A 12500-nucleotide genomic window follows, 5' to 3' on the forward strand; every position below is an offset into this window, starting at 1 on the left:
TCCATTGAATATCCTTGAGCAAGACATTTGGTGGCAATACACAAGACAATAAATTTATACCATAAGACAGAGGCAACAAAGGTGTTAACAATCAATATGTGTCTTCTGAAAGATATTTGCGGAAGGAACCTTTTTCATTCGGTAAGATGCTTGTTCACCTGATCTACCACTCCTTCCCAGTTAATAATGGAGTCGTGATGAGGGTCAAGATACACACCAACGTATTTCACTCCCTCTCTTGTCTGCCTTAGATTTTTCGGAAGACACTGAGGTGGCACGACGGGAAGCCGACTGGATGTACAGTGAGCTGAGGACACCCACAGAACTTTTTACTCTTTTGCCAATTACACCGCAACAGGGAAGCAAGATGAAACCTGCATAAAGATTCAAGAAGAGTCGTTAGGTCTTAATCATTTTTAGCTTACCTGGAACTGAGTTCTGGGGAGCTTATGGGATCCATCTTTCAGTCAGTCCATCCATCCATCCACAAGCACTTGCAGCTTCTTCTCTGAAACTACACACACAATTTCGATAAAACTTGACTACAACCTTCATCACCCTTGATGTACCAAAGTTTGTTCATGCCATTTCAAAAATCGGCGTCGAGGTGTGTTTATGGGAGGGGAGGGGGTTGCCCTCAAAAATAAATGTTTGCTCTCTTCTCAGAAACTACACACACAATTCCAATGAAACTTCACCACAACTTTCATCACCCATGAGAGACTAAAGCTTTTTCACAACATTAAAAATTTTTTTTTTAATCGTGGTCCATGAGTGTCGACGGGGGATGGGGTGGAGGGAGGGGGTTGCCCTCCAAATAAGCATTTGCTCTCTTCTCAGAAACTACACACACAATTTTGATGAAACTTAACCACAACCTTCATCACCTGTGATATACCAGAGTTTGTTCACAGCATTAAAAACAAAATCCAGAGGTATTTATTTTCTTCTCCGTTACATATTTTGGGGATCATCCATGCCTACCAGCAGACACCATGATACGGTGCTCCTCTGGAGAAGGTACAAAGCCAGAAAAAGAGTTTCTAAGATCGATTAGTAATGTCTTGAGAGAAAGGCTAAAGAGTAATCCTGACAATGGACAGCCTTGCCAAACACCCCTCTGAACCTGAATGGGTGAACAGAGGCCAACAGAGGTCCAGATGTGTGAACCTGAATGGGTGAACAAAGGCCATTGTTTACTTTACACAAACTAGATATATTGTTGTATAACAATTTAGCAAAACCTATAAACTTTTCACCAAAGCCAAACTTTCACAAATCTTGAAACATGGAAGTGTGATCAACACTGTCAAAAGCCATTTTCAACATCATGGAAAATCAAACCAACCCCCTCTTCCTCCTTAAAACCACAGTCAATCAAATCTCTCATTAAAAATGTTATTGGAGATTGATCTTCCTGGATGACAGTAACTCTGGTCAGGATTAATGATAGTTCCAATGACAATCTTTCGCCGATTGGCCAGAAATTTGGAAAAGAGTTTTAAATCGGAACACAGTAATGAAATGGTGCGCCAGTTCTCAATCTGAGGGAGATTGCCGCCTTTTGGGAGAAGGCAAACCACCACCCTTCTTCAGCCGAGAGGCAGTATGCCAGAATGAAGCTTTCTTTCAGAACCAGCAGAACTGGGCCAAAAATGTCCCAAAAAGCTGTGAAAAATTCCACTGGAATGCCGTCGATCCCAGGGGCTTTTCCATGTTCATAGCTACACAGAGCTATACCGAGTTCCTCCAGGGTAAACAGCTCTTCAAGACCTTGATGTTGGTCACAATTCAAAGAAGGAAGATGATTCGTCATATCATCAACACAATCTTTACACACACATTTCTCCGCAAATACATTAGAAAAGAAACTTTTCACAAGCATTCTTACATTACTCTCATTTTGTATAATATTCCCTCCAGCATCTAACAAGGAAAAAAATCTGCCTTTGGGACTTCTTAACCCATTGTAACTGAAAAAAAAACATTATTTGGAGTGCCAGAAAACTTCACATTTTGGATTCTGAGTCAAACTAACATTCCCATTACTTTTTCATGAATAATTTCTCTGAGATAAGCTTTTTTTTCAAATAATAACTGAAGTTTCTTGTCATTTTGAGATTGAGATGTCTTCCTCCAACGACAGAATTTCAGTTTCTAGGAGCGAGACAGCAATTTTATTCTTGCTGTAGAAAAGAACCTAAAACATTGACAAAAAGCATAAATTTGTGCTTTCATGTTGTCACACCAAAATTAGACAGAAGAGTAACAAGGTTTTCTTTGAATAAGTGTTTTCCAAAACAATGAAAAGCATCAGTAACAGAAGCAATCTTCAAACAGGCTGGTATTGAAAGTCCATGATGCACTTTTGCAAATTAACTGAGAAGAGGAAAGATGAAGCACTACCAGGTGGTGATCAGAAAAAGTAGAAGGAAAATGATTACAAGACACGAGTCAGGTCAGGTCAGGTATGGGAGCCTGTGCCAGAGCAGCGTGTTACTGCATCCACTTTCCGCCGGTACTCCAAGGGCCTCAATCTGGCCATCCCCCAGGGAGATGCCTGGCCCATCTCCATTTCCTTGAGATGCCGATCAACTTGCTGCAACCACGAGGCACGTGGTTGGCCCATTGGCCTCCTCCAGTCATGAGACTCCCTCGCTGAGACGATCTGGTGAGCAGGATCAGCATCAGGAAAACAAGCCACATGTCAATAAAGCCACAGCTGAAACTCATGGACTATGCAGGTAACAAATCTCATTTGAGTCTCTCTCAGCAACCGCTCATTGTACACAAAGTCTGACCAGAGAGAGCCAAGGATTCTCTGAAGAGACCTGGTACCCAAGGAATTAAGTCTCCATCTCATACCCGTGGTGAGAGTCCCAGTCTCAAGATGTCACTCAAGATGGTCAGAGTCCATAGCAGCATCCAAGATGTCACTGAAAGCCTGGATCTTAGTTTTGACCCAGGAAACCCATAATCCCAGTGGCTCAGACTGCTCATTCAGCACCTCAAGGGGCCCAAAAAGGACATCTAGAGTCTCCTTAAAGATGACTGCATCCTCTGTGAAATCAAGGTCAGAGATCTTGACATTCCCAAACGATGCACCACAGCTTGATCTCTCCAACATCCACCCCAGAATCCAGTCCATACCAGTGCTGAAAAGTGTGGGGGCAGTACACACCCCTGATGAACTCCAGTAACAACTGGAAAGAAATCAGAGATGGTATCACCACATCTCACAGCACATTCAGTACCAGAGTATAGTTCAGACATCAGATTGATCAGGTTTGGTGGCACCCCACGAAGACCAAGAATCCTCCAGATGGCAACCCGATTCACTGAATCAAATGCTTTACACTTTACAGAGATCAACATAGGCTGCAAGCAGCCCCTGACAAAACTATCGTCTGTGTTCGGTGAGGAACCGAAGAGCAAGAATACGGTCAATCGTTGACCTCTTTGGTGTAAAGCTTAACTGCTCTGGATGCTGGTGCTCAAGCAGATGGTGGCGAACCCTCTCAAGAATTATCCGAGCAAAGACCTTGTGCGGCACTGAGAGCAGCATCAGCCCCTCGGTAGTTGGTGCAGTCCTGGTGATCAACCTTCCCTTTACAGAAAGGTACAGCAAGGCCCTTCTTCCAGTCAGTTGGGATGATGCCTGTGTTCCAGGCAGAGCACAGAACTGCTTGCAAAGAACATGAGTACAGTATTTCCACCAGCCTTGAGAAGTTCAGAATGGATGCCACAAATCCAGGAATTTCACCCCATTTTAACTGGTTCACTGCAGCCTGTGTTTCCACAAGCGAAGGTGGACCACAGTTGATTGGAGGGTCAGCAATAGGGATTGTAACACCACTGACATCCAACTCAACAGCTGGTGTATCAGCCTGGAACAACCGCTCAAAGTAACCGGCCCAGTGGGCCTTCACTTCGGACTCCTCCTTCAAGAGCCCACCCCCCTCTGCTCTAACTGCAGTACACCGAGGGATGGGCTTGGAGTAACGCAATGTGCATGTTTCCCTGTAAGCAGGACGAGAATCACTTGACCACTGTCGATGATCTACACCCTCACAGATTCCTCGCACATAGGCCTCCTTGTCCATCCTTAGTGCACATGCAGTTTTACGCCTCAGCTCCCTGAACAGCTCAGCTCTGCCATTCAGCCTGGCCCTGCGACTCTGGTCAATGGTATCCAGTGTCCCTTGAGAGAAAAAAATTCTTCTTCGACCTCTCGTGAGTTCCAAGACATCTACCGGCAACATCAAGGATAGTGGTCTTGAAGGCACTCCACAACTCTTCAGGATCCTCCAAAGCACCCAGACCCCCCAAATCTCCACTCAGCCTGTTCGCAAAATTCTCGGCCACCTTCTCATCCTTGAGCTTGCCAAGATCCAGCCTAGGCTAGGATGGTACCATTCTCCTGGATTAAAGGGACAACTTCAAAGTTGCTGCAATGAGCATGTGGTCAGTATTGAGGAACTGAGCACTCCAGCAGACCCTGCAGTTCTGGCTCATCCTTCAGTCACCATCAACGAGCACATGGTTAATCTTCTTTGCCACACCACCAGCGTTGCAATCCCAAGTTCAGCGATGAGCCTGTGGGCGCTGAAACCATGAACCGGTTCTTTCGGTTCTGGGTTTGGCGCATTGGCAGGTCTCCTTCAGGCTCTCTGCTGTTGATCTCAAAGTTAAGTTTCGGGTCGCTATCTGTCCCGTTTAAACTGTTTATTTTCTCACCTACATGTTACTGTGTGTTCCTAGTTCGGTTTTGTTTCAAAAATCGTGCTATTTTGTGAGATTTCGGCGACCTTGTCTTACCGGGTGCTTGAGGCCTACCCTTGAGGCCGACCGGTTCCCCTCAGTGTACGAACATGTTCATTTGTTTTTTTTCCCATTACGTTCAATTTCTATCTTCCCCGCTTTCCTAACGTCCCCCATCCCTCCCAAATAATCACTCGATTTCTTGTCTGAAATAAAAAAAACACGACCTTTCTCCTTGCACACTCACGAGTCTCGATTCTTCTTCTTCTTCTTCTTCTTCTTCTTCTTCTTCTTCCTCGATTTTTTCTACAACACTTCCATGACCTAATCTGTTGAAAACTCCCTGAAACATTAAAATTATAATAAAAACGATCTCTTTTAATGCTTCATCTTCCTCTTTCACACGTATGGCACTCTTTACTGTATCTTAATGCACTACTCTTCTATTATTTTAACAGACTGCTCTCAATTCGACCTCTCCTCCAGGACCTTGCCAAAAAAATCCAACTGTTACAGCATTTCTTCTCTCCATTCTCTGAATTCGCCTTTATTGCATCCATCAAGAAAGGTGTTAAATCGCATCTCTGATCTAAAACTTTTTAAAACCCCACTTTGCTATGAATGTTTACTTTCCATCAACCATTCTTTTTTTTCCAACTTCAGTGCCAACTCACCCCTCTCACCCCTCACTCTTAAAGCAACCATCCCACTCTTCTCCCTCCAACCCTCCCTCTCACCTCTCTCAAAAACTCCCCCCTCACCTTTCTCCCACCATTCATCCCCTTACTCATCCTTCTCACAGTTGCCCCCCCCCTCTCATCCACAAAGCTGCCTCCTTCCACTGCCCTCTCACCCCCATCTCTTGGGCAGGGTGCCAGATGATGCACTCCACCTCCTCAAATCCTCAACTGCCTTCTTCCCCCTCTCTTGTCCCCCCTCTCCCCCAGCACCAGAGAGCCCCTCCCCTAGCTATTCTACAATCCCCCACACTCTTTCAACAACCCTCTTTAACTCCCCCTCCCCCTCATCCCTTGTTCTACACCCCCCCCCACCTCCTGCACCCAAAGCATCCTCCCCTCCCTCTTCATTAAAAGTGTGGACTTGAAATATCCGGGGCCTTCGCCCAAACCTTTCAGATTTTTAAATACAGGTTGCCACTGACAAACCAGACATAATCTGCCAAACAGAAACTTTCCTCCCCCAAGACGTATCTGACTCCCAAGTATCTCTCCCTGGTTACTCCCTCCTCCGGTATGACAGACCTGAGCCTCGTCCTGGTGGAGGTGTTGCTCTCTTCATCAAAGACTCTATTCCTCACTCTCCATGCACTGCTCTCACTCCCCCACACCCCCAGGAATACCTCTGGCTATGGCTTCCACTCCACTCCCACCTCATGTTTATATGTGTACTGTACCATCCACCTAACAGTGATGACTCCATCTACACCTCACTATCCGAAAACATGGACCAACTTCTATCTTCTCATCCAAACTATCTCTTCCTCATATCTGGCGACTTCAATTGTCATCATGCCAGTTGGCTAGGTGTGGGTACCTCTCTCACCTGTCATGGCACCTCAGCAAAAGCTTTCTGCGACTCATTGGGACTGACTCAATCGGTCAACTTCCCGACCCGGATCTCAACCAATGGTACTCCATCTCTTCTGGATCTGATTTTGAAAAAAATTCCCCTGACAGTAACTGCTGCTCTTCCTCCGCACCAATCGGATCTCCTGACCACGTCCTTGTCAAAGTGGACATCTCTCTGGCTATTATCAGAGAACCACCTCACCACCGTCAAGTCTGGCATTTCACTCAAGCCGACTGGCAGGGTCTCCGAGCAGCCATCAAACTTACAGACTGGTCTCCTATCACTACTTTCTCAAACATCAACTCATCCTGGGAATTCTTTCAAAGAAACTTGCTCTCCCTCATGCACAGATTTATCCCCTTTCATCTTCAGTTGTCATACCCTTCCTCCCGCCCTTGGTTCACTGAAGCTTGTGGTGAGGCAGTTGTCCTGAAACAACTTGCCTTTGCCTCATGGAAAGCAAACCCAACTGAGGGCAATCTCACTTCCTTCCATAAATCTCGGAACAAGTGTGTATCTACCCTCAGGAGAGCCAGAAAACAACATCATTCTAATCTCAAGTCTGAACTCTCAAACCTTTATCCCTCCTCAAAATCCTGGGGGCATCTAATCAAAACAAATCAAATCAAATCTGTTTCTGGTGTATGTTCCCCCTCCATCCCTCCCTTACCTCAAATAGCCGCACTGCTGATACCGCATGTGAAAAGGCTGAATGCCTAAACTCGGTGTTTGCAGCTAAATCTTGTGTCAAAAACCCATCACTTTCTCTACCCACCTTACCCAGTCGCACCCAACTGTCCCTGGACTCTGTGTCCATTTCTCCTGACAAGGTGGAGAGCTTGATGTCAAACCTCGACTCAGATTCTGCAACCGGTCCAGACGGCATCAGCCCACGAGTCCTAAAAACCTGCTCTGCTGCTCTTATCTTGCTCACCCTCTCTCTTTTCTATTCACCCTCTCATTTGCTCAAGGTCATCTGCCATCTGCTTGGAAATCAGCAAACATTACTGCCCTGCATAAAAAAGGTGCAAAAACAGATCCCTGCAACTGCAGACCAATCAGCCTTCTCCCAATCATCAGCAAAGTTATGGAATCCATCATCGCTTCAGACATCAAATCCTTCCTCTTCTCCAATGGCTTGATGTCCGATCATCAATTTGGTTTCAGACCAGGTCACTCTACCCTGGATATGCTGCTTCTGCTCTCCCAACAATGGATGGAGGTCCTCAATGCCAGACAGGAAATCCGAGCCCTATCCCTGGACATATCACGTGCTTTTGACACAGTCTAGCACCCTGCCCTGCTCACCAAACGCTCTTCCTATGGTATCCAAGGCCATCTCAACTCATGGCTCGCAGACTTCCTCTCCTGTCGCAGTCAACGCGTGGCCCTAAATGGAGTTCTTTCATCCCCTCTTCCTGTCCAGGCTAGAGTTCCTCAAGTAAGCATTCTGGGCCCTGTTCTTTTTCTGGTTTTCATAAACGATCTCTCCGACTCTCTGGAAAATCCTCTATATCTCTTTGCTGATGACTCCACCCTCTGCCGTACCATTGGTCATCCCTCAGACCGGCAAGCAGCAGCTTCTTCGCTCACTGCAGACCTGGATAAAATCACAAACTGGTCCAACACGTGGAACATGTCTCTCAATCCGGACAAATCTCACACTCTCACTATGTCTCTTCGAAAGGACCGTTTAGAAAACCCCCCCATCCACTTTCTCAACAATCCTCTGGAAGAAGTCCTTTCTTTCAAGCTTCTGGGTCTCACAATCTGCCATGACCTTTCATGGGAAAGCCACATTTCAAACCTCGCCTCCAAAGCCAGTTGCCGACTGGGAATCCTCCATCGTGCAAAGTCCTTCATCGGCCCTCCTGAGCTCCTGACCACTTACAAAATTTTTGTCTGCAGCCTGATGGAGTACTGCTCTCCCCTCTGGGGTGGTGCTCCTGCCTCCCACCTTTCTCGGCTTCACGCTGTGGAAACCAAGGCATTTCAGATCATTGGCATCTCCCGCAATGAGGCTGAGTCATTGAGCCTCTCACTCAATCACCGCAGATTGGTTGCTGGTCTTTCTGTTGTCTACTGTCTCCTCTCCAGCCCCCACCCCTGCTCTCTCTGCGATTTGTCCCCACCACATTTCCACAGGGCGCTCAAGGTCCGCCAACAACCCCCTTCTGGTAAAACTACCAAAATCACGAATCACTGCTCACCTTCACTCTTTCATTCCTCTTTTTCTCTGCCTTTGGAATAAACTCCCTCACTCTATTCAATCCCATTCTTCCCTCCAGGCCTTCAAAACAGCTGTTCACCACCACCTCTTATCATCCCCCATCCAAATCCTCAATCTTTTCTTCCCTCGATAATCCACCCCAAACCCACCTCCTTCAAATTCCCTGCTTTCCTTCCTGAAAGTCCCTGTAATGTCCATCTTCTCTTCGCCATGTTCCCCGTCCCATCCCTCTCCCTTCCACAGATCTCCTAATGTCTCTGTTCCCCACTGTTTTTTCCTTCCCACTCCCGCCCCTCTTGTCTCATGCCCCCTTGCTGTGCCCCAATGTGTTAGCTCTCATACGAGCCTCGACAAGGTATAGAATTTTTATCTTGCCAAAACGAAGTTTTTGCAAGATATGTTAGTCAACTTGTATGTTTTTTTTTACTTACGAAATCTAAAGATTTCGTAAGTATATTGATGACTTCCGTTTCTGTTTGTTTGTTTGTTTGTTTGTTTGTTTGTTTGTTTGTAGGCACGATAACTCGAGAACGGAAGAAGCTGCTGCTTGCCTGTCAGAGGGATGACAGATGGTACGGCAGAGGGTGAAGTCATCAGCAAAGAGATAGAGGATTTTCCAGAGAGTGGCAGAGATCATTGATGAAAACCAGAAAAAGAACAGGGCCCAGAACGTTGCCTTGAGGAACACCAACCTGTTCAGGAAGAGGGGATGAAAGAACTCCATTTGGGGCCACACATTGACTGCGACAGGAGAGGAAGTCTGTGAGTCATGAGTGGAGATGTCCTTGGATACCACAGGAAGAGAGTTTGGTGAGCAGGGCAGGTTGCCATACCGTGTCAAAAGCACGCGACATGTCTTGGGATATGGCTCTGATTTCATGTCCGGCATTGAGGACCTCCATCCATTGTTGGGAGAGCAGAAACAGCATATCCAGGGTAGAGTGACCTGCTCTGAAACCGAATTGATGATCGGAAATCAGGCCATTGGAGAGGAGGAAGGATTTCATGTCTGAAGCGATGATGGATTCCATAACCTTGCTGATGATTTGGATAAGGATGATTGGTCTGTCCTTGCAGGGGATCTGTTTTTGCACCTTTTTAGTACAGGGCAGCAATGTTTGCTGATTTCCAAGCAGATGGCAGATGACCTTGAGCAGATGAGAGGGTGAATAGAACAGAGAGAGGGGGAGCAAGAGCACGGGAGCAGGTTTTTACGACATGTGGGCTGATGCCCTCTGGACGGGTTGCAGAATCTGACTCAAGGTTTGACAGCAAGCTCTCCACCTTTTCAGGAGAAAAAGACATCGTCCAGGGACAGTTGAGTGCGACTGGGTAAGGTGGGTACAGAAAGCCATGGGTTTTTGACACAAGATTTCGATGCAAACACCGAGTTTAGGCATTCAGCCTTTTCACGTGCGATATCAGCAGTGCAGCCATTTGAAGTAAGGGAGGGGATGGAGGGGGAACATACATCAGAAACAGATTTGAGTAGACGCCACCAGGATTTGGAGGAGGCAGAGAGGTTTGACAGTTCAGACTTGAGCTTGAAAAGATGTTGTTTTCTGTTTCTCCTGAGGAGAGATACAAACTTGTTCTGAGCTTTATGGAAGGAACAGAGATTATCCTCAGTTGGGTTTGCTTTCCATGAGGCAAAGGCAAGTTGTTTCAGGACAACTGCCTCGCCACAACCTTCAGTGAACCATGGGTGGGAGGAAGCATGGGACAACTGAAGACGAGAGTGGATAAATCTGTGCAAGGACGAGAGCAAGTTTCTTTGAAAGAATTCCCAGGATGAGTTGATGTTGGAGAAAGTAGCGATGGGAGACCAGTTTGGAAGTTTGATGGCTGCTGGGAGACCTTGCCAGTTGGCTTGAGTGAAATGCCAGACTCGACGGCGGTGAGGTGGTTCTCTGATAACAGCCAGAGAGATGTCCACTTTGACAAGCACGTGGTCAGAAGAACCGAATGGAGCAGAGGAAGAACAGCAGATATTTTCAGGGAAATTAAATTTCCTCACTTCGTGTTACCTCAATTATCGACACAGCCACAGAAACTCCTTGAGCATGGTAACCATCAGAGCGACCAGACCAATAGTAGGTGTAACCACCCGCCATGATCTTGCCACAATCCGGTCTCCAAACCTCAGAGAGAGCTGCAATACCGATGTCCAAACGCTTGAGCTCAGATGATAACAGAGACAGGTGATCATCCTCTCTTTGGGATGGGACATTCCATGCACCCACCTGAAGGGACCGCCTCAGGTTAACCCAAGGAGACCGCCGTCTGATAGACGACACCTCAGTACCCCCCCCCCCCTTCCCCCAACACACAGTACCACAATCTGACCCGGGAATGTTTCCCAGTGGTATTCCTCCTATCATTAAAGATTGGGGGTACCGAAGACTTTGCCCCCAATCCTGTCATCTAGTGAGCTGCCCTGCGAAGGGCAACTGCACAGGAGGTACTCCCTCCCACATAGTGGGTTTTCAGATTTTTAAAAATGGTTTTCGAATGTTTTGTGGAATGAAGGGTTTTACGGTGGTTCGACTGCAAATCCTGCCACCAACCTCCTAATAAATAGTAACCCAACTGCAGGAGGACAATCCGCAGACACAGTTGGGCACAAGATATGGATGGCCGTTGGCTCACAATGAGCTCCTCTGCCCTTTGACAGGTTTTGTTCTTCATCCTGCTGGGTGTCCACATCATACACCATCCTCACCAAGACACTTGGTGAGGGAGACGGTTTAATCACCGACAACCCGACCATGGAACAGGTTAGTTAGTACAGGTTTACATGGTACCTGGAGAAAGTCACAGATCTAATCTCACCTGACCTGACAAGACACAAGTACGTTTATAAAAGTGCACTTGATCTCCCATCTATGAAGCCTTGCAAGTGTTATCAACCCGCGAACACAACAGCACCTTGTGTATTCAGATGCTGTTGGGTGCTGCATGCACGATGCAACAAGTCGACCAAGTGATGAAAAACAATACGATACATCTTTATGAGATTCTGGATATGGTTCTGGTGTGTTTCTATCGAAACTGATTTCAAAAGTGCAATAGAAATCTCCTTCAATACAGATACAATGATCAAAGGCTGTTGTGTGAAGGTAATTAGCCAGATGTGTGAAAAAAAAACCATCTTGATGAGCTACGCTATTACAAGGAGCATAGACATGAAGTAAGGTAAGGTGAAATCCTTGATAAACTATCTCTCAGGATGCTAAGTGTCCTTTAACTATTTCATGAAAATTACACGTCAGGAACAAATCCTCGACAAAGCAAAAAAGCAATTCCCACAGAAACAGAGGACAGATTGATAAATAAACACTGCCCTTTCTACAGGCGATGACAGTCAGCCTTCGGAGTTTCTGTTATGTGTGTTTATTGCAATAAACAGAAATGATCATCCATGTTTTAAAAGGAGCCGTGGCTGTCTGGGTCTGTTTGTCGTGCTATAACTTGAGAACGGATTAATGGATTTCAATAAATCCAACTACGTTGGATTCAGGGAAGGTTTGTGATGAAAATGTTTTTTTTTTTTTGGGTACATGGACACACTTGGCGATACTGCAAACGCCAACTTGGGACGCTGGTTATCCCCACTCTCCCAGGAATCCTTTTTCTTCTTGCCCTATTGATTAGCCATCACAGCAAAGATTGATATTTCCTTCCGTCAGCGAAATGACGGGTCTTATAGTCTCGTGTTTCTGAAGTCATAAGTTTTTAACTTGGAACTGATGCAAATTGCTAGCCAATCCGGTCATGTCATAGCACGACCCCCATTAATATTCAAGGTGCCAAAAAACACTTCCTTCCTTTTCATCGCGCATCAATTGGGGTTTGGCTGCTGTTGAGGACATTCCATCCCCAATTTCATCATAAATTTTCTCAGTCTATCAACTTGTGG

The 12500-nt window shown here is 46.2% G+C and overlaps 1 long non-coding RNA gene across 3 annotated transcripts in view; it reads right to left on the reverse strand.

Annotated features, from left to right (window-relative positions):
• The window catches only part of LOC147028678 (uncharacterized), a 52092-nt gene that overhangs the window by 29465 nt on the left and 10127 nt on the right, over window positions 1–12500 (reverse strand). Inside the window, exons 4-5 of one of the 3 annotated variants that reach the window (XR_015057661.1) lie at window positions 426–514; window positions 1–307 (exon numbers count right to left, since the gene is read on the reverse strand). The exon at window positions 1–307 is cut by the window's left edge and continues 1250 nt beyond it. This is a non-coding gene — a long non-coding RNA (uncharacterized LOC147028678). Of the gene's footprint in view, window positions 515–12500 lie in introns of all 3 variants that reach the window. The other 2 variants (XR_015057660.1, XR_015057659.1) reach the window with 2 other exon arrangements.

This window comes from Eptatretus burgeri, chromosome 4 (genome assembly GCF_056783735.1).
Source record: "Eptatretus burgeri isolate ZD-2024b chromosome 4, Ebu_testis_v1, whole genome shotgun sequence".
NCBI lineage: Eukaryota > Metazoa > Chordata > Myxini > Myxiniformes > Myxinidae > Eptatretus > Eptatretus burgeri.